A 21,554-nucleotide genomic window follows, 5' to 3' on the forward strand; every position below is an offset into this window, starting at 1 on the left:
ATGAAAATTTTAAATGTTTGCTCTGGCAAGAGAATGAAAAACAAACTACATATGGGGAGAAAATATTGCAAAACATATATTTTGTAAAGCAGTTGTATTCAAAATGTACAAAGAACTCTCAAAATTAAACAATAAGAAGACAAAAACATAGGCCAGATATTTTAACAGCTACTTTACCAGAAAAGATCTATGAATAGTAAATAAGCATATGAAAAGATGCCCAACATCAATAGCCCCTATGGAAATGCAAATTAAAACTGTATTGAGATACCATTATACACCTATTAGAATAGCTACAATGAAGGAAGGAAAAACTCAACAATATTAACTACTGATGAAGATTCAGAGCAACTGGAACTCTCATACATTATTGGTGGGAAGGAAATGGTACAGCCACTCTGTCCCTCAACCACTGATAAGTAAACTGTGGATCATATTACCACTAAGCAATAAAAAAGACGGAAATGTTGATACACATAACAATACGGATGTATTTCAGAAGCATTATGCTGAATGAAAAAAGTCAGTATCAGAAGGTTACATACTGCATCATCTCATTTATGTGACATCTATGTGGCAAAATTACAGGGACAAAGAAGAGATCCGTGGTTGTCAGGGGTTTCTGGTTTTGAGGGAAGGTTTGTCTATAAAGGTGCAGCATGAGGAAACTTGGGAGGGATGATGGAACTGTTCTGTATTCTGATTCTGGTTGTGGTTATATAAAAATTACAGGTATTAAATGTCATAAAACGGTATATCAAAAAAGTCATTGCCATTCTATCTAAATTTGTTAAAGCCTCAATAACAGAAAACTGTAGAGCAATCTCTACAAAATTCCAAACCAAAACCCCATAATTTTATACCCAGCCATGTTCATTTTTATGAATGAAATGGCAACACCCAGACATTATCAATGTGAGTCCAGGAAACACAGGAGCAATAAGACATTCTTGAAAATAGTACTTATTTATGAAATCCAGCCAACAAAGAGATAAATCAAAATTAAAAATTCAGGAAACAAAAGAACTAGTGGTGAGCACAGAATTATTTAAATATGTAATTAAGATTAAACAGCTCCAGTAATAATTATGATTGATTGCCAAAAAAGACATCAACGTTCTAAATCTTGACAATATAAAAATAACAAAAATTTGTAAGTTTGGGAAGAGAAAATAAAAAGAATTATAAGGGTGCTAATGCCATCATGTTTCATAACAGGGAGTAATTCCATACTCTCTAGAATAAAAACATAACTAAAAACTAATCTCTTGTGTTTTATAATTTTTTTCTTAACCTTAAAGTGATTTTAAAGCTTTTTATTTTGAAACAATTTTAGAATTATAGAAAAGTTGAAAACAATAGTACAGAGAATGTGGTATGCCCTTCATTAGTTTACATGACCACAGTACAATGATCAAAACCATTAAATCAGCACTGATATAACACTACTAATAGAACTATAGACTTTATTAAAATATCACCAATTTTCCCACTGATGTCCTTTTTCTGGTTCAGAATCCAATCCAGGATCCCATATTGCATTTAATTGTTTTATCTGGACTTCCCTGGTGGCACAGTGGTTAAGAATCTGCCTGTCAATGCAGGGGGACACAGGTTCGAGCCCTGGTCTGGGAAGATCCCACATGCCGCAGAGCAACTAAGCCCATGCACCACAACTACTGAGCCTGCACTCTAGAGCCTACGAGCCACAACTGCTGAGCCCGTGTGCCACAACTACTGAAGCCCGTGTGCGTAGAGTCCACACTCCGCAACGAGAAGCCACTGCAATGAGAAGCCTGCGCACCGCAACAAAGAGTAGCCCCCGATCGCCACGCTAGAGAAAGCCTGCACGCAGCAATGAAAACCCAATGCAGCCTAAATAAATAAATAAATATAATTGTAATATCTCCCTAATAATCCCCTTAGAGTGATCATTAAGAAATAATATCCCTTGGGTGAAGAAAAATTACTCAAAAGTCAGCAGTTACTTAAATTTCACTTCAGTTTCTTTTTTTCTTCAAATTCAGGTAAAGTTAAATTATACTTTTATTTAAAACACTATTGCAATAACACCAGTGTCACATGAGTTGAATGATTAATATCTCAATATTCATCAGGAAAAAAAAAAAAGCTGATCAGATGCTGAGATGCTGTCTGAAAATCCTTATTAGCCAGAAAATAGCACAATGCCCAGGGACTATTGTAGGTGATGGGAAAACTTTGAAAAGCTTTCAGCACAGGAGTGATCAGATTTGTGTATTTCACAACATACCTGTGGCTGCCATGCAGAGGATGAACTAGAGAGCTAAACCTGGAGGAGGCGAGTTGGGAGGCTGTTATAATAAAACAGGTAGACAATTTGGAATCCGTTTGAGTCTAAGTAACAGAAAATCCAAATAATGGTGGCTTACACAAAAGAAGGGTTTATTCTTCTCACAAGAAAAACAAAGGTCAGCAGTTACTGCTGTTAATATTTCACCAAGGATCCAGGCGGTTTTTGTTTGTCTTTTTGTTCTATTACATTGGCTTTTATCTTCATGGTTGTCACTTCATGGTCCAAGATGGCTCCCACAGCTCCAAACATCACATCCATGTTCAAAGAAAGAAAAACTCAGGACAGATATAAGGCTCTACTTCTATTTCTTTTACCTCCAGGAGACTTTTGCTTTCATCTCCTTGGTCAGAACTGTGTCTTCTAAGTGGAAAAGAGGCTCAGAAAGTGAGTAATCTGAGATTATACACATTACAGATGCAAACAAAATCATAATGTTTTTAGAATGGAAGAAGGAAGAAATGTGTATGTTGGATAAGCAATTAACAATGTCTGTCAGACAAGTATGAGTTTAAGAGCCCCAAACTATGTCAGTGAATGGGGCCTGGAGGTGAGCAGATACATCTGTGCGATATAGAAGACAGGAAGGGCAGAACTTGGTGACTGACTGGCTATCAGTTATGAGAAAGAGAGAGGAATGAAGGACGCCTCTCAGGTTTCTGAGTTGGTAGAAAAGGAGAACGGGGACGCTTGGACTGAAGGGGAAAATTCTACCCGCTATTTACTTGGGGTTCCAGATATACTGAACAACATTAAGAAAGTGTTCCTTGATTAATTTTAAATAAAAATCAAACATCCACCATCTAATAAGCAGATACAATAGACTAGGCGTGGTACCAAATGTCTTATATGCATTATCTCATTTAATCTTTATAACAACTCCGTGAGTTTGTTCTGTTTTGGTCACTGGAATACCACCAGTGTCCAGAAAATCACCTGACACATAATAGGTGCTCTAAAAATATTGAACAAAGGAAGAAAGAGGAGAAAAATCTGAGGCTCAGAGAAGTTAAATGGCTTGCCTAACCTGAGGTCATACATCTGTAGACTGGAAGAGCCAAGAGTTCAGCTTAGCTCCGTGCTTTTCTCCACGGTTCACAATCTTTCTGTTACAAAAAGCTATGAAACTCCCATTTCTTCAGAGAAAATGGAACAACTGGGAAAAATGGAATCTTTTCAAGACACTGCGTGATCCAGCTTCTCAATGCCTCCCTAACCCAGTCTCCTGTCACTCTCCCCACCTTGTGGCACTCAGGTCACTTTGCTCCATTCAGTGGCTCCTAGGTCAATTTCCCCAGATGCCCCAGGATCTCTTAACACCACCTACCCCTTTTCTATAGCACTTCTTGGAGTCTATGACTAAAAAGATATTGGAATGATTATCTGTTTATTGTCTGAACTCATGCTAGAATGTAAGCTCCATGAAGGCAAAGTATCTGACTCATTCACTCTATTTATCCCCAGTCTTCAGCACAGTGTCTGGCACAGAGTAGGTGCTCAGTAAGCATTTTATGCCTGAAGGGATAGACGAATGAATGTGATGGATAGGTGGATATAATGGATGGATGAATGTAATGGATGGATGAATGAATAAACAGATAGATGGGTGGATCTTACAGATGAGGAGCCAGATGCGATGGATGGATGGATGGATGGACGGATGAGAGGCATTCTCTAGACCACTATCCCTGAGGCTTCTCATCTCATATTCCCAGGTTTCCTGGCAGGCTGCCTCCTGCTACAGCTTTTGATTACTCCTCCTTCCTTTGCTGGCAAAGACTGCCTGGTTGGATCTTACCTGGGCCCACACTGCTGGGAAAGTAGCCAAAAGAATCCAGATCTGACTTGGCTGTGCGGCAGCAAGAGGCTGTGGGCTGATGTGAATATATCCTCTCCCTGGGGAGAAGGTGGACTCAAGGCAATTATGCAGCAGAAAGGGCTCTGGAAGTAAATCTGTCTTGCACAAACAGGTTAGAGTTAAATTTGACCTGAGCCATGAATCATACTGTCAGTCTCCCATTCAACCGCATCATTGAGCCAGCAAACTTTGTGAGTGCTACTCTTTATATAGATACAAGTATATGTATTTATACAGAGGTATGTGCGCAACTGAAGCATTCTGATTAATTGTATCCTTGGTGAGAAAGACTTTTTTTCATCACTCTTTCTTTTGTGTTTAGTCAAAGCTGGTTCAAGGATGTAGAGGTGAAGGCCCTTGAAGGACTGGAAGTGCCAGGAGTGGGAGGAGAGAGCAATTCATTCAGCAAACATTTCCTGATACCGACTCTGGGAGGAGCGTTTGGGAATGGGAGTGCAGCGTTGGAGGGTATGAAAGTTAATAAGACGTGCTTTTCGCCCCCATGTTATTCAAAGTCTGGTGGGGCTGCTGACTGACAGGAGGAAGGATAGTGGGTGGTTAAGGATTTAGATTCTGAAATCAAATAGATGGAGATTCAAATACCAGCCTCATCATGTACTTGCTGCATGACCTTGGCAAGTTATTTGAAGTCTCTGAGCCCAAGCTCTCACCTCTATGGGTAAATATATATATATATATATATATATATATATATTCTGTCTTCTGGAGTTTGAGTGAATCTGGAATAAGACAATGAATGTAAAGCCTGGCACAGAGTAAACACTCAAGAATCATCGTCATTATCGTCATAACTAAAGCTTTTTCAGTGTTCATTATGTGCCAGGGACAAAAAGCACTTATATGTAGTAACTCACTACTACTACTACTACTACTACTACTACTACTACTACTACTACTACTACTACTACTACTACAGAGAGATATTATTATTCCCCTTCCCACAATCTCCCCATTTTTCAGATGAAAAAAATTGTGACATAAAGACTTGCCCAAGGTCACACTTCTACTAAATGGTGGAATCAGGCCTTGAACTCAGAAAACAAACCCAGATCCAGAGGGTCACAGATCCACCCCAGAATTCCTTTAGCACCCTCCTGGTACCCTTTTCTTAACTGTGATGATCCCCCTGGCCCAACTTTAAGGACAGAGGGAAAGTGCTTCTTTGACCCTTAGTTACTGTTGAGTGCCAGGTATTTTATATATAGGAGGTACAGTGCTGCATAGTGTTTATGGATTGAATCCATGCTCTTCTCTTATGTTGAAGAAAAGATTCGTAACAATAGTAATCAGATGAACAATCTAACTTGAGTTCATGGGGAGGGGAGGGGTTCTGAAGGGCTGGGCGGTAGCTGAGAACTGCCTGACCCCATAGGCACTCCAGGAGGAGGGAGGGAGAGAGGGAGGGAGGATGCACAAACACCTGGCAGCACCCCACCCCATCACCATGCCTAATTCACTTCAGAACCAGAATGTACTCCTCTCCTTGTCTCAGTGTCCACACCATAGCACTCACCTCCTGACACTAAGCCATGGTCTGGAGGGTCTCATGTTCCATCCAACCCAAGGAGCTTATCAGCTTATTCTTTTTTTATAAATTTATTTATTTTTGGCTGCGTTGGGTCTTTGTTGCTGCGTGTGGGCTTTTCTCTAGTTGCAGCGAGTGGGGGCTACTCTTCGTTGCAGTGTGTGAGCTTCTCATTGCGGTGGCTTCTCTTGTTGTGGAGCACGGGCTCTAGACATGCGGGCTTCAGTAGTTGTGGCACGTGGGCTCAGTAGTTGTGGCTCGCGGGCTCTAGGGCACAGGCTCAGCAGTTGTGGTGCATGGGCTTAGTTGCTCCGTGGCATGTGGGATCTTCCCGGACCAAGGCTCGAACCCTTGTTCCCTGCATTGGCAAGCGGATTCTTAACCACTGCGCCACCAGGGAAGTCCCAGCTTATTCTTTTAAACAATGACAGGGCTCTCCAGGTCCCACCCCAGTCCAGCAGAAACCAAACCTGTGGGGGTAGGACCCAGGCATTGGTATTTTTCTTAATCCCCACCCCACCTCCACCCCTGCCACTACCCATAACCATTTCTACTCCCCTTGAGTGGTTAACTCTCACTGGCCTTTTCAGTCTCACTTCCTCCAGGAAGACTTCCTGCTGTCTTCCATAACTCCTAGTTGGGTGCATCTCCTCTGAACTCCCGCAGCACACTTTGTGTCTACAGTATTCACACTTATTACCTTGGTGAAGTTGCGCATATACTATCTCTTCCTCTCTGAACCTTGAGTGTTACATCCATATTGTGTCTTATTATAGGCATGTGTCTCTCGAGTCTATACAAAGTCCTACCCATTGTAAAAGAGCTATAGTACCTGTGGAAGAAATGAGTGACCGAACATTGAGGATGCTTCTGGCTTTCTGCTCTTAAAAATAACAGTGAACATCTCCATAAATATGACTTTTCTTGTGTTTTAGAATATTTCCCTAGAAGTAGGGCTACTGGAACAGGGGCATAAAGAGTCAGGTGTCTCTTGTTATAGGCATATGTGTCTCACTCCACACTTTTCTCTTCCCCCTTCCTAATAAGACCCAGAATGTGTCACTCATAGAGTTTAGATGGGATTGACCCAACCCTCAATCCCTTGAGTAAATCTCTAGTTTAATCCAATCAGGATAACCTACTGCCTCCACCCACCAACTGCCACACACAGTGATGGATTCAGGGATGGTCACATGATCAAAGCCAGGCCCATCAGGGCCAACCAGACTCAGATCCACTGAATTTTCAAAATTCAGGAAAAGAAACTGAGGTGATCACATTGCTGCTGGATTAAGCCTCACCTGAAACTTACCACTCAGGTTTTGAGCTATGTTAAGTCAATAAATTCCCTTTCTTGTCTAAGCCACTTTAAATTGGATTTTTTGTTGTTTGTTTTATTTTCAAACTTACTTTCAAAAGCATCTTAACTCATGTACTACACTGCGTCCAAACTGTTTTTCAAAGAGTTGTCAACATTTGCAACTAGGCTGAAATTGTTTGTAACTTATTAGATAAGACAGCTGCTTCTAAGAATTCAATAATTCAGGATATCGGGGGTCACAAAGACTCCAGGATTGATTCAATCATATTGCCACCCCCTCCACCACCACAGTGAGCAGTAGAATATGGAGTCAAGTGATGTCTGTCACCCCTAACCTGGAGGAACAGGTAGATGAAAGACAAATTTCTGTTCCCAGATGGTGCTATGAATTTTCTTCTATGCCTGAAAATTTTAAGAGTAAACTTTTCCATTTTTTTTAACATAAAACAACCCTTGATCATTACAGAAAATCAGAAAATATCTATATTTCAACTATCTACTGCTGTGTAATGAACCATTCCAAAATTTAGTAGCTTAAAATAACAATTTTATTAAGCTCCCACATTCTGTGGGTCAAGAATTTGGAAAAGGCACAGTGGGGATGGCATGTATTTGCTCCACCATGAACCCTCAACTGGGAAGACCAAATGTTGGGATTGACTTGATTGCTGGGGCAGAATTATCTAGAGGTAACTGGACTTACATGTCTGGCCTTTGATGCTGGCTGTAGGCTGGAACCTCAGCTGGGGCTGGAACACATATATATGGACTGTCCATGTGGCCTGGGCTTCCTCATAGCATGGCTGCCTCAGAATTTTTACATGGAAGCTCAAGGCACCAAGGCTTGTGTCCCAAAAAACTAGACCAAAACTTTATGGCCTTTTCTGACCCAGCACTGGAAGTCACATAGCATCACTTCCACCACATTCCAATGGGCATTCAGTCACTAGGGTCACTCCAGATTCAATGGGAGCGAACACAGACCCCGTCTTTTGCTGGCAAGGGTATCAAAGAATTTGCAGGCATATCTAAAAACTACCGCAATATTCAAGTAAAAAGAAGACAATAAGCAAAAACACAACCCTGCTCACCCAGAGAAAATCACAATCAACATCTGGGTGGCTACCTTTGCGGATATTTTTTTTATTGATTTTATAACACTGGATTAGGTTTTCTTTATATATAATTTTATTTATTTATTTATTTGGCTGCACTGGGTCTTCATTGCTATGCGCAGGCTTTCTCTAGCTGAGGCGAGCAGGGGCTACTTTTCGTTGCGGTGCACGGGCTTCTCATTGCGGTGGCTTCTCTTGTTGTGGAGCATGGGCTCTAGGCATGCGGGCTTCAGTAGTTGTGGCACATGGGCTCAGTAGTTGTGGCTTGTGGGCTCAGTAGTTGTGGCTTGTGGGCTCTAGAGCGCAGGCTCAGTAGTTGTGGCACACGGACTTAGTTGCTCCGTGGCATGTGGGATCTTCCCGGACCAGGGCTGGAACCCATGTCCCCTGCATTGGCGGGCGAATTCTTAACCACGGAGACACCAGGGAAGCCCCTTCAGGAAAGTCTTTGTTTCATCCCCTTATCTACTCTGCTTCTTCACTTGTTTGTCCAAGAGCTTTACTCACACAGAGCACTTTTAAGTTTTGTCAACATGAATAAAGACTTGGGAGCCGCAGGAAGCAGGCAAGAGGCTTACTGCGCACCTTCTGGGCAACTTCATCGGTTCTTGTTTTCTCTGTCCCTCTCAGGAGCAGAATACATTCCTCTCCCTGTCTGTACAGCAGCATAGGAATCTCCTTAGGTGGTTTAAACATGCCTTGATAAGGGCAAGTATGTGTCTGTCATCCTCCGCAGACTTATCGAAGTATTTATTTCCATACAAAAAACGGGAAAAAATGAAAAGAAAAATGTTCTTCCAGGCTTTTAACATCTATAAGGACAGGGGCTAATGCTGCCTCATTTTATAGGTGAGAAAGCCGAGGCTAAAAGAAATACAATAATTTGTTTGCTGTCCTACCCTCACACTTTCTCAGGAACTCTAAAAGATGCTGCCATGGCAACACGAGCTACCTACTGACCCTGAACTTGCAGCACATCTTCCTGCTCCAGTGCCTTCCCTCATGCTGTTCCCTGTGCTTCTCACTGATGGCACCACATTCTCCAATTCTCCCGGTATCTGCTGCACAAATAGACCCTAGCCCATCCTTCAACCTGCAGAACAGCACTCAGCCTGTAAAAGCTGGAGAGTTCCGACACAGACACACAGCCAAGTCAGCATGAAAGGTAGGAAAACGTGACCTTGAGACCGGTTCTGCCAGCACTCTCAACGCCTCGCCTTGAGAACAAGGAGCCTGGAGCAGCCCTCAAGTGGGGCACAGCTCCCTGGGGCCTGGGCAGGGATCAGCCTGTACCAAGGCTGACGACTGACTCATCCACCCAGATCCTTCCCATTTTTTCAGGGCAGGCAGTTCCTGATGCAGAGCTGAAAATTCTCCACTGCTTTATTGTGTGACTGTTCTTGGGGGCGGGGGCTTTGTGTAGATTTTTGAAAAGCAATTATGCTTATTACTGGTTAGGATTTCAGAAACCTTCTATGTTTGCTGAATGCATTAATTTGCAGCCCTTTCCATCACTCATGTTTCCTGACAGCCCCATTTTGCAGGTGGAAAAATATGCAGATGGAGAGCAGTGGAGAAAGGCTGTAACAAGAAATCAAAGACGTAAGAGAAATTCAAAGATGGAAAGAGAGCTTCCTGACGACATCATCAGTGCTTGTAGAGTTCCCAGGCCCTCACCTTGGAGATTTCAGTTATGTTAGCCAATAAATCCTCCCTTTTACTTAAAGTGGTTCGAGTTGAATTTCTCTCACTTGAAATCACAAGTCTTCTGACTATTATGCCTCTTGTATGTGTCTTTTAAAAAGAAAGTGTATATATATACACACACACACATATACACACTAAATGTTAATATTATGTATATAACATTTTAGTTTGTTTTACAAAATAAAGTCTCATTTTAAAAAATTGAAACAAAAAAGCAAAAGAAAAAAATAAAATAAAAAATTGAAACCATACAGAACTATATAAGGTATGGAGTTGGGGTTAAGCATAACCAATGAAGCACATGCACTTCCTCTGCACCCTCCCAAATTCCCACTACAATTAAAGTAAAGAGATAAAAGAGGTGGCCCACAGGGTGGAGAGAATGAGGGAGAAGAGAACAGCAATAAAACATAGACATTATGCAACAAATGGGCAAACGGTGACTGACTCAGCCAACCTAAGAAAGCTGAACCCTGTGCAAGGCAGTGGAGAAGCAGAAAAGCCATCAGCTTTATGCTCTGGATCCCCCCAAAAGCCTCAGGAATTGGAGGTGTCATGGGCCTCTTAAAATGGGGTACAGATAGGGCAGGAAATGACAAGTTTGTAAAAAGTCTGTAAAAGAAGTGATTAGACCTCTGAGTGAGGACCCCTAGTCAGGCAGTTTAGAGGGTGTCTTTCAGGCGTGAAGCAAGAGACTCTGGCCTTGGGGGGTTCCATCCAGAAATCAGGAAGAGGCTGAGTTAAGAAAGAGATATAATCTGAAGGCTGAGGCCTCATTCTCCTCTCTACTCTGAGAGTCAGGATTTTACTCCACCAGGCAGGCAACTGGAAGGTTTCTACTCTGGGAAAAATGAGCAGCCTAAGAGAAAAGGCCCACAGGTACTCACAGCTGAGGTTCCCCACAAATAAACAGCCCAACCAATCAGGCCCTTCCCAATCAACACCTTTCTCCTATGCATTGTTTACATGTATAATCGCTTACAAAGGAGGGAAGGTTGTAATTACCCACACTGTTCTGCCACTTGCTTTCTTAATCTAATAATGTACTATGGACACAGCCCATGTCTGTACACATAAGTCTTTATGTGCAATAGACTTATATATGAAGTCTTCATGTATATGAAGAGTAGGATAGTCACACAGTCTCCAAGTATCACTGCACAGGTTACTTATTTACAGAGGGAGGGGGTTCCTGTACAATGATGAATCTGATGAACACTGCTCTAACCAAAGGGTCAAATTTGACATCATGAATGAGGGCCACTCTGATACCACACGTCTTTTTATGTGATGCACTAACAGGGACGCAACATTACTTCCAAGTCATTCCCACTAAAAACATACATCTTGAATCTAACCAGAAGGAAACAGACAAATCCAGAATGTGAGATAGCCTCCTAGACTCTTCAAAAAGATCAATATTATGGGAGGGGGGAAATGAACTGTTCTAGATTGAAGGTAACTAAAGAGATTTGACAACTAAATGTAGGGGAATTCTAGATTGGAAAGACACTAGCTAAAAAGGAACTTTGGGGGACAGTTGGAGAAATTTGAATATAGAATGTAACTTTGAATATATAATGTATAGAAATGTATTAATGAACGTATTAATGTCAAATTTCCTGAATGTAGTGCAAATATGGCAAAATATTAGCAATTGGTGAAACTGGGTAAAGGACGTATGGGGGTTTTTTGTACTTTTCTTGCCAGTCTTCAGTAGCCTTGAAATTTTTCAAACTAAAAAGCTGGTGGTTAAGGGAGTTGGCTCTGGAGTCTGAGCTACACAATGCATTTGGGAAGGTGACTCAACTTTTCCAAGCATCTTCTCTGTCAAAGGGTGATAATAATAGAACCTACCTCATGAGCCTGTTGAATTAAATGAGATGATGCCTGCAAAGTGCTTATCAGAGTTGCTGACATAGTAAATGTCAACTGTCATTATCATCTGCCTCGTTCTTTTTAATGGATACATAATTCCATTGTCTTGAGTTTCTCTTGATTTGACAGGAAAGTTATCACCCAGCTAATGAGTGCTGCTATTTTCTTGTTAGCACAAGATAAGGTGATCACAGTTTGTGCTGTCTGCTGTGTGATGGAGCAGCAGGAAGTCTTGCTCCAACTGTTGAATTTGGGTGCTTGACTGGTGGACACCTGTAGTTGTAGAGCCCCTCCCCCCACCTCCTTCGATTAATAGAAAGCCCTTTTCATCTGGGAACACATTCAATGTGGTTTGAATTGGATTAACTCTGCTTCCCCTACTGCCTCTGGGGTAGCCACCCACCCAGGTTCAGATAAAGCTCTTTCCTCCCAGCAACAGTGGTTACTTTAAGGATAAGCATCATCTTACACAGGGTGCTTCCTGGGAAACCTTTGCCACCACGATCTGGAATACCTACAATGAACCAGAAATACAGAAGTGGACAGAGCCCAGACCTGGCCCCAGGAGACACTTGGGTCTAGAAGGGGAGACTGACAAGCTGCAGATCCAGGTCTCCAGAATCCCAGATCCCCCAAAGATCAATGCTTTTCACTTCTCTGTCATTGCATCAAATGGAGGCATCAGAATTGAACTTCCCAGAAACTGGCTTTATCTGCAAGGCAGAGATTTAAGTTTCTCTCCAGAAGATCTTGAAGGTAATTTCCAGGTAATTTCCTCCCAATTACCACTAGTTTCTCGTCAACACCATTCCCTTGGGAGGTATTAATAGAGGTGAGATGGTATTGGATGATAATGTCAGGGAACCTGCACTATTAAATAACTTCTGAAAATTCCCAAGGTTTAATGGCAATGTTTTCCTTTGAACTCCTAACTTCTTCTTTTTTTTTAAAGCACTCTCCAGCTATTTCATTTTATTGTGTTCAGACCATCCTTTGACGCAAGTGGGATAAATATAGTCATATCCGTTCGTCTGATAGCAGAGGGGGTGGTGCAGTGTCACGGGGAAAAGCATGGGCTCTGGCATCAGACTTCCTGCATTCACTTGGCTCTGCCAGTTAGCAGCTTTGTAATCTTGGGCCAGTGACTCTGCTTCTTTGAGCCTCAGTTCCCTCATCAATAAAATGGAGTGAAAAAGTATCTGCTTAATAACATTGTGGTAAAGCTCAAGTGAAATAATGAATGCAAGAGGAAAACCTGGTACATAGTAAGGCCTCCGTAAATGACAGCTATTATTATTCTTGTTATTACCGACCGTTCGGGGTGACAGAGGTAGACAAGCAATCAGGGAGAGCTGCATGTGGTGTTAGATATGGAGGTAGATACAAAGGGCCAAGAAAATTGTCCCTGCTCTCAAGGTGGGGAGAGAGGGAAAAGTGCAGTGGGAAGCGAAACAATAATGCAAACAATTATAAAGGAGTCCCCTATAAAATATGTTTCAAGGTAGCACTGATGCTCATACACACAGTACAGGCATCGGAGTGAGCTCTACAGGGCAAGAGTGGGAACTAATTCATCTCTGGCTGGGAATCAGCCTAGAATCAAGCCCAAGGAGATGCTCAGGTGAACATAAGGACGTTTGTTACAGACAAATGTGGGTTTTTTTGCGGTACACGGGCTTCTCACTGTTGTGGCCTCTCCCGTTGCGGAGCACAGGCTCCGGACGCGCAGGCTCAGCGGCCATGGCTCACGGGCCCAGCCGCTCCGCGGCACATGGGATCTTCCCGGACCAGGGCACGAACCCGTGTCCCCTGCATCGGCAGGCGGACTCTCAACCACTGTGCCACCAGGGAAGCCCCATACAAATGTGTTTTGAGAAGTGTCCTGCTACACTCTCGTAGGAAAATAACGTTAGAGGTCATGGAGTTGGCCTGGTGTAGAATTCATGTCTATCTGATGCCAAAGCTCCTAATGCTTCTATGACATCCCACTGTCTTCATTGATTTCTCTCTACCTGTTCACAAGTTCTGAAGCATAATGGCTGCGCATCCTATACTGATGGAGAGGATGGAAGGGTGGGTAGATGGTGTATGGTGGGTAGATTGTGGAGAGATGGATGGGTGGTGCATGAATGGAAAGTAGAGGAGAGATGGAGGGACGGTAGGTAGATGAAAGGACGATGGTGGCTAGATAGATGTAGAGTGGATGGATGGGTAGATGGGGGCTGGAAGAATGGTAGGTGAATGAATAGTTGGATAGTTGAAAGATGAATGGATGGTGAGGAGATGGATGGATGGCAGATAAATGGACAGAGGCACAGATTTGCTTTATACTTTAAAGCTCCTGAGATATAACCTATAGGTTAAGCAGTAGCCCAGGGTGAAGTGTAACCAAGTACAGTTAGGTACTTAACAGCTCACTCTTTGTTAAAATAACAGCTACTTAATGATAACTGATAAGTACTGTAGTTCAGTACTTACTATGCACCAGAGCCTGTACTAAGCTCTTTACAGAGATCATCTCACAAAAGTCCTGAGATCATTGTAATTATATCCATAAGGAACCAGAGCTTAGAGAGGCCTGCTCCAAGGCACACAGCAAGTAACTGGCAGAATCAGGACTCAGACTCAGGCTGCTGAAAACTCCAAGCTCCTGTTCTTAACCTCTGGGGTCAGTTCTGTGATTGACTTTTTCTTCACAAAAAAGTCTCATAACACCAACTAGGAGTCAGGAAATATTTCCCAGGGGAGGAGACACCTGAGCTGAGTCTCAAAGGCCAGAAGAATAAAGAGCTTTCGAGATGGAAAGCACAGAGAGCCTAGCGCTGAGGAGGTATAACAGCCCTTCCTACAGTGTGAGAGGGAAGCGGGAAAAAACATAAGCCTGGAAAGGTAGGCGAGGACCAAATCATGGAGGGTCTTGAACGCCATAGATAGAATAATTAATGGTAATATTAGTAGCAATGAATGCTATGAGTCAAGCTCTCTGCTAAGTACTTTTACTTGTATTCTCTTATCTCATCCTCTCAAATATGTGAAACTAGTTGCTATAGTTATCCTGATTTGCAGCTGAGAAAGCTAAGCATGTGATTTAGTAACTTACTGAAGGTTATACAGCTAATAAGTGGCAAAGTCAAGACTTGAACCTAGGTCTCTCTGACTCCAAAGTTCATGCCCTGTACTGCCCCGTGTGAGCTTGAACTTTATCCATTCCACAAGGGTTTGGACTTCATCCTGTCCAATAGGAAGGCATTGAAAGCTTTTAAACAGGGAAACAACCTGAAAAATGTGTGTATTAGAAATATCCCCTCCGGGACGTCCCTGGTGGCACAGTGGTTAAGAATCCATCTGCCAATGCAGGGAACACGGGTTCAACCCCTGGTCTGGGAAGATCCCACATGCCGCGGAGCAACTAAGCCCATGCACCACAACTACTGAGCTCGCACGCCTACAGCCCGTGCTCCACAACAAGAGAAGCCACTGCAGTGAGAAGCCCGCGTACTGCAACGAAGAGTAGCCCCTGCTCACCGCAACTACAGAAAGCCCGTGCGCAGCAATGAAGACCCAACACAGCCAAAAATAAATAAAATAAATTTAAGAAAGAAAGAAATATCCCCTCTGATGATTATGCAAGTTGGACAGAGTAAGGCAAAACCGGTCTCTTCTGTAAGTCCATCTTTTCTGTGTGCCTGCCTTTGCCTAGACCTGCATCTTACCTCCCAGGTCCCTGAGCCCATTTACTGGATGGGAGGCCAAGACAACTGATTTGCTGTGTGACCCTAAGCAGGACCTGACCTCACCGGGCCTCATATTCCTTACAGGATAGGAAGGGGCTACTCACAGATTCTTAGGGCTCTCTCCAGTTCTGACATTATTCTTCCCTCTGATGTTCTCTGGGATTATGTAGCTAAATGTGCCACTTTTAGCCATTCATGACACCCTCAAGAAAGTTGACATCTGCATTTTTTTTTTTTTTTGCACTATCATGGAGTGCCAATGGCTCTTCCTCCCAGTATAAAAGTGTTGTTTTTGGCCACTATTCAACATAAAGTTTTGTTCTCCTGACCCTCTGGTGTCATCGCTAGTTTGTCTCTACAGAATCCTCTTGAAGACACCTTTGCCTTCCAGAGCCACTAACTCCAAGGGGGGAGCTATTCATAAGCCTCTGACAGTATATAATTGCTGACTGCATCTAGCTGAGGAGTTGTCAGCAAGTAGCATTACACCGGAAATTGGCTCCCCAAATGCCCACAGAGGTATCAACTGTCACTTCCTTGAGAACTGAGGAAAGTTTGCATTCCATTTAAATGTAGTCCAAGAACTAAATTGGGGGCAGGGAGGGTAGCTGTAAACCAAATGGTGAATATGTCCTCTGGCTTGTGCCCTGAAGAGTACTTGAGTAGGACTAGCCCCTCAGTCTTAGTGGAAGGGCAGATACTAAAGAGTGTGGGACAAGAGTGTGGTGCTCATGAGTGTGGGCTTTGGAGCCAGACTGCCTGCGTTCAGAGCCCCGCTCCAGTTCTTACAGGTGATACAAACTTGAGCAAGTTACCTAACATGGCTGTGCCTCAGTTTCCCCATGTGGAAAATGTGGATATTGTGGGTCTAAGTGAGTCATTGTGTGTGAGGTCATAAGAACAGTGTTGAGCATGTAGTAACTGCTCAACAAAATGTTAGATATTATTATTATTAGGGTTCCAGGGGCCATCAGAGGCCCCACTAGCCTAAAGAAACAAGTATGCCATAAGGCTGTGATCCTCAAAGTGTGCTCCCATCCCAGCTTTACCAGCACCTTGTTACAAATGCAGATTCTCAGGCCCCACACTGACCCACTAATCAGACTCTCCGGGGGTGGAGGCCATGGATCTGGGCTTTACAGACACTCTGGTGACATTGATGCATGATGAAATCTGAGAACCATAAGCATCCCTCCTTCCTCCTAAAACACCCCTCATGGTAACTCCTCTAAGATGGATAAACATGGCAGAGTGGCTATGACTTGGGCAGGTCTTTCCCTTTGCTTGAGCGTCACTTTTCCCCATTGTAAAATGGGTGAAAATACAGAGTTGTCGTGTGGAGGCAATGAAATTACGGAAATGACAAGACCTTATGGCCCATCCTACCTGTTTTGTCTTCCTGGAAGACCTTAGGAAAATGTCCCCGGGACATAAGGCTGTCCCCTGCTGATTTAGCAGTTTAGTTCACTGGCTCTGGAAACATACATATATTTACTGTAAAGAGAAAACCAACAGATAGGCGAGGCTCTGGGTGACCCCCAGCAGGTGGCTTCCTCCTCTCTAGGCTCCAGTTCCTCCCAGCCATTTGTAAACCTGGGAGCAGAGGGCCTCCAGACCAGATGACTGAGAGGAGAGGAATAGCTTCAGAATGACCAGGACTCAAATCTGGGCTCCAGCCGAGTGACATGGGCAATTTACTGCACCTCTCTGAGCCTTTCTGTAAAATGAAAATCATCATGTTCCCCATTCAAGGCTGTTGAGACAACTAAATGAGATCTCTTGCCCAAGAGATTCATACTAAGCACCTACTATGTGCAGGCTCTCTTCTGGCTCTGCAGATACGGTGATGACCAAGACCATGACCTGCCCTCATGTAGCTAATATTTTAAAGCTGGAGGCAGATATTCCATGTCTAGTTACAGAGTTAATGACCTTATTACAACTGTTATGGATACATGATGACATAAGAGGGACCCAGTCTGATGTGTGGGGTTAAGGGCAGGTGAGGACCTGGTCTGAGAGCAGGTCTGAACTTAGTGGGAAAAACTGTAGCAAAAGTACAGAATCTTTAAGGCCACCTTGAGAATTTTGAGCAATAAGAAGCAATAAAGGATCAGCAGGAGTGTGAAGGAGGAGAGTGAAGTGATCAAATCAGAATTTTTCAAAGAACCCTCTTACTAAAAAAAACAAAAAAGGGCTTCCCTGGTGGCGCAGTGGTTGAGAGTCCGCCTGCTGATGCAGGGGACACGGGTTCGTGCCCCGGTCCGGGAAGATCCCACATGCCGCGGAGCGGCTAGGCCCATGAGCCATGGCCACTGAGCCTGCGCGTCCAGAGCCTGTGCTCCACAACGGGAGAGGCCATAGCAGTGAGAGGCCCGCGTACCGCAAAAAAAAAAAAACAAAAAAAACCCATACCAAGTGCTGGTAAGGATGTGGAGCAACAGGAACTCTCATAGAGCTCTGTGCAAATGGTTACAACTATTTTGAAAATCATTATGTTGTACACCGGAAACTAATATAATGGTGTATGTCAATTATGCCTCAATATAAATAAATGAACAAACGAACAAATAAGAAAAGCAGTTTGGCAGCTTTGTTATGAAGTTAAAAATACTCTTACTGTGCAGCCCAGCATTCCCTCTAGGTACTTCCCCAGGTGAAATTAAACACATGTTCACACACACCAAAAAAATAATGGAGATGAACGTTTGCAGTGGTTTTATGTATAATCATGAAACAATCCAGATGCCCATTGACTGGTCAGGGGGTAAATAAACCCTGTACATCCCTTCAACGCTCCTCAGCAGCAAAAAGAAACACGTCACTGATACACATAACAACATGGATGAATCTCATAAGAATGTTGCTGAGTGAAACAGACTCAAAAGAGTACCTACTATATTATCTTATTTATAGGATACTTCAGAAAAGCCATAACTACATGGATAGAAAACAGATCAGTGGCTGCCAGGGGGTAAGTGGAGTTGGTGGGGTTGACTGCCAAGGGTCATGGGGGAATATTTTAGCGTGAAAGAATTGTTTTATATCTTGATTATAGTGGTGGTTACCTGACTGTGTGTGTTTGTCAAAATTCACAGAACTGAACACTATATAGTGTTCAGTGAATTTTATTGTTTATGAATAATAACTTTTAAAAACAACACATTTGTTACAGAGAGAGAATAGATTATGCTGGAGGACAATTAGAACACCTTTACAGGTAAGAGATAAGAGATGAAGGTGCCTGGGCTGGCATGTGGAAGTGAGGATAGAGAAGTGGGCAGACTCAAGAGCTAGTTAGGAGGGGAGGCAGCAGAAGGGTGGTCTTACAGGATCATTCTCGTTGCTCTCTTTGTATCATTTATATGAGCCATAAGTATACATAGACAACTTCCAAATGTATACCTACAATTCCTGCCAGTTAGAACATTTTATGGCCTCATAGATTCATAAGGGGAAGGAGACAGGGACAGTCAGGTGAGTGGGCAGAGGCATCATTGGGGACCCAGTGGAACAGAAATTCACATATGATCTCACTTATATGTGGAATCGAAATGGTGATCATTTCACAATACATAGAAATAGGGAATGATTATGTTGTACACAATATAATGTTGTATGTCAGTTATACCTCAATAAAAACATTTTCTTTCCTTCTTTCTTTTTTTTTGACTGCATCGGGTTTTAGTTGCGACACACGGGATCTTAGGCATGCGGGATTTTATCGTTACGGCGTGCTGTCTGCTCGTGTTTCTCTCCATTTGTGGCGTGTGGGTTTTCTCTCTCCAGTTGAGGAGCGCAACCTCCAGGACGTGTGAGCTCGGTAGTTTGTGGCACGCAGGCTCTCTCTTTGAGGGACATGAACTCAGTAGTTGGGGCACGCAGGCTTAGTTGCCCCACGGCATGTGGGATCTTAGTTCCCCGACCAGGGATTGAAACCCACGTCCCCTACGTTGGAAGGCGGATTCTTTACCACTGGACCACCAGGGAAGTCCCTAATTATTGTTTTTTAAAAGACACACCTAAGGTGTGAACAGGGTCCTGAGTGATGGCTGCAGAGGGACAACCAGCTCCTGTTCATGAATAAGGAGACCAAGAGCACCATAGTGAGCAAATTCATTGACACTGTTGATCTTAATAGAGACTCCAGATCTAATGTGTCATCTCATGCCCCTGGAGATGTCTCTAACTGCTTACTTGGTGACTGACTAAAACTTGAACCAGCAGTGAGTGTCATCTAATGAGGTTGGGATGCCAGAGGCTGGATTTATATGCCTGAATTATATGGAGGAGGAAATTCAAAGGCATAGGGACATGAGAAATTTTGACTGGATTTATCATGTGCAGCCTGCACACCCACCCACCAACTGTGTTCCATGAGAAGGCCCAGGAGACACTGCCTTGACTAAGGCCTCAAGAGGGGAGCACATGTGTCCCTGAAAGCTCTGTGGTTGATCTCTTTGAATGACAGATTCAACCACAGGGAATGTCACCATTGATACAGGCTCCCTGATTCCAATGAAAATGATGGGATCCTGAAGTAGCAGAAGACAAATGGCAGCACTTAACTAAGACCAGGTGGGCACATCTATCTTAAAGGGCAGTAGGGAATGTCCCAGTAAGTAGAATGTCTTGGTCCCCAGAGGTCTTTGATAATGTTTAACTGATCATGGAGTCCTACGAATGAAATAGATGGGCACCCTACTAGAGAACTGTTTGACTTCTGTAACAGGAAAAATTCTAGATCTGGTAGCCAAAAATCTGGCAGTCTCGACTGTGAAGAGTCATGGCTCTCACTCAGTTTTGAAACCTAAGTCAATTCACACACAAAGAGCCCTTCTATTGTCAGGGATGTGGGGTATTACTGAAGAATGGCTCTGCACTATTGTCTCAGGTACACACAGTGAATCTTCCTCTAAGCATTCCCCCAAAGGACCTGCAGCCATTTGCTAGAGTGACTGTGTTAGAAGGAAAAAGAAATTTTCAGAGATTACTATCCACGGGCCCTGAACTGATGCTAATTCCTGGGGACCCAAAATGCTACTGTGGTCCAAAATGGGGGTTGTAGTGTCAAGTGATAGCATTTCAGCTCAAGTCAGACTCATGGCAGACCCAGTCTGTCCACAAATCTACCCTGTGGGTTATGTTCTCAGTTTCTAAATTTGTTATATAAATAGACATACTTGACAACTTGCAGAATCCCCATATTGGCTCCCTGAGCAATGGGATGAGGATCATTATGGTAGGAAAGACTAAGCAGAAACACTTGGAACTTCCCCTCTTACTGCTGTGGTGAATCTGAAGCAATACCACATCACTGGGGAAATTGCAAAGATGAATGCCTTTGAAATCTTGAAAAAAGTAGGAATACTGTTACTTATTATATCTCCCATTTAGCTTTCCAGTTTCTCCTATGCAGAAGTCAGATGGATCTTGAAAAATGAGATCCTAACTATTATAAACTTCATCAGGTGGTGATTCCCACCGAAGTTGCTGTTTCAGGTGTAGTATCTTTACTGGAACAATCAACACGGCCCCGGCACTTAGTAAGCAGCTACTTATGCCTAATGCCTCCCTGCACCCCATACCAATGTATAAGGACAATCAGAAGCAGCTTGCTTTTACCTATCAGGGACAACAGTCTACCTTCCCAGCCATGCCTCGAGAATACATCAATTCTGTTCTCTGCCATAACATAATCCACAGAGATCTTGAGTGTCTTGAGAGTCCACAAAGCATCACACTGGGCCACTGCATTGATGACACTTTGCTCACTGGATCTGATGAACAGAAAGTAACAAGTGTTTTAGACACCTTAGAAGGACATATATGAACAAAGGGTGAGAGATAAAGTGTTGGGGATTCAATGGTCTGAAGTATGTCAAGATTATCTCCTCTAAGGTGAAAAACAGGTTACACTACCTTGCACCACTTACAATGAAAATAGATACAATACTTAGTAGGCCTTTTTTGGACTTTGGAGATGATATATATCACATGTAAGTGTGAAATTGGACCCATCTAAGAGTTATCTGTAACTCAGTTTCAAGTGAAAACCAGAGC

General features: G+C 43.1%; 1 long non-coding RNA gene across 3 annotated transcripts in view; it reads right to left on the reverse strand.

Moving 5' to 3' along the window:
• LOC117202437 (uncharacterized) overlaps positions 1-21,554 on the reverse strand; it is a 59,827-nt gene that overhangs the window by 1,873 nt on the left and 36,400 nt on the right. The window contains exon 5 of one of the 3 annotated variants that reach the window (XR_007472296.1): positions 5,818-6,094. The exons of 1 other annotated variant lie outside the window; for it this stretch is intronic. This is a non-coding gene — a long non-coding RNA (uncharacterized LOC117202437). Of the gene's footprint in view, positions 1-5,817; positions 6,095-17,678; positions 21,272-21,554 lie in introns of those variants that run through there. One more of the 3 variants, XR_007472297.1, reaches the window with a different exon arrangement.

Source organism: Orcinus orca, chromosome 16, assembly GCF_937001465.1.
Source record: "Orcinus orca chromosome 16, mOrcOrc1.1, whole genome shotgun sequence".
NCBI lineage: Eukaryota > Metazoa > Chordata > Mammalia > Artiodactyla > Delphinidae > Orcinus > Orcinus orca.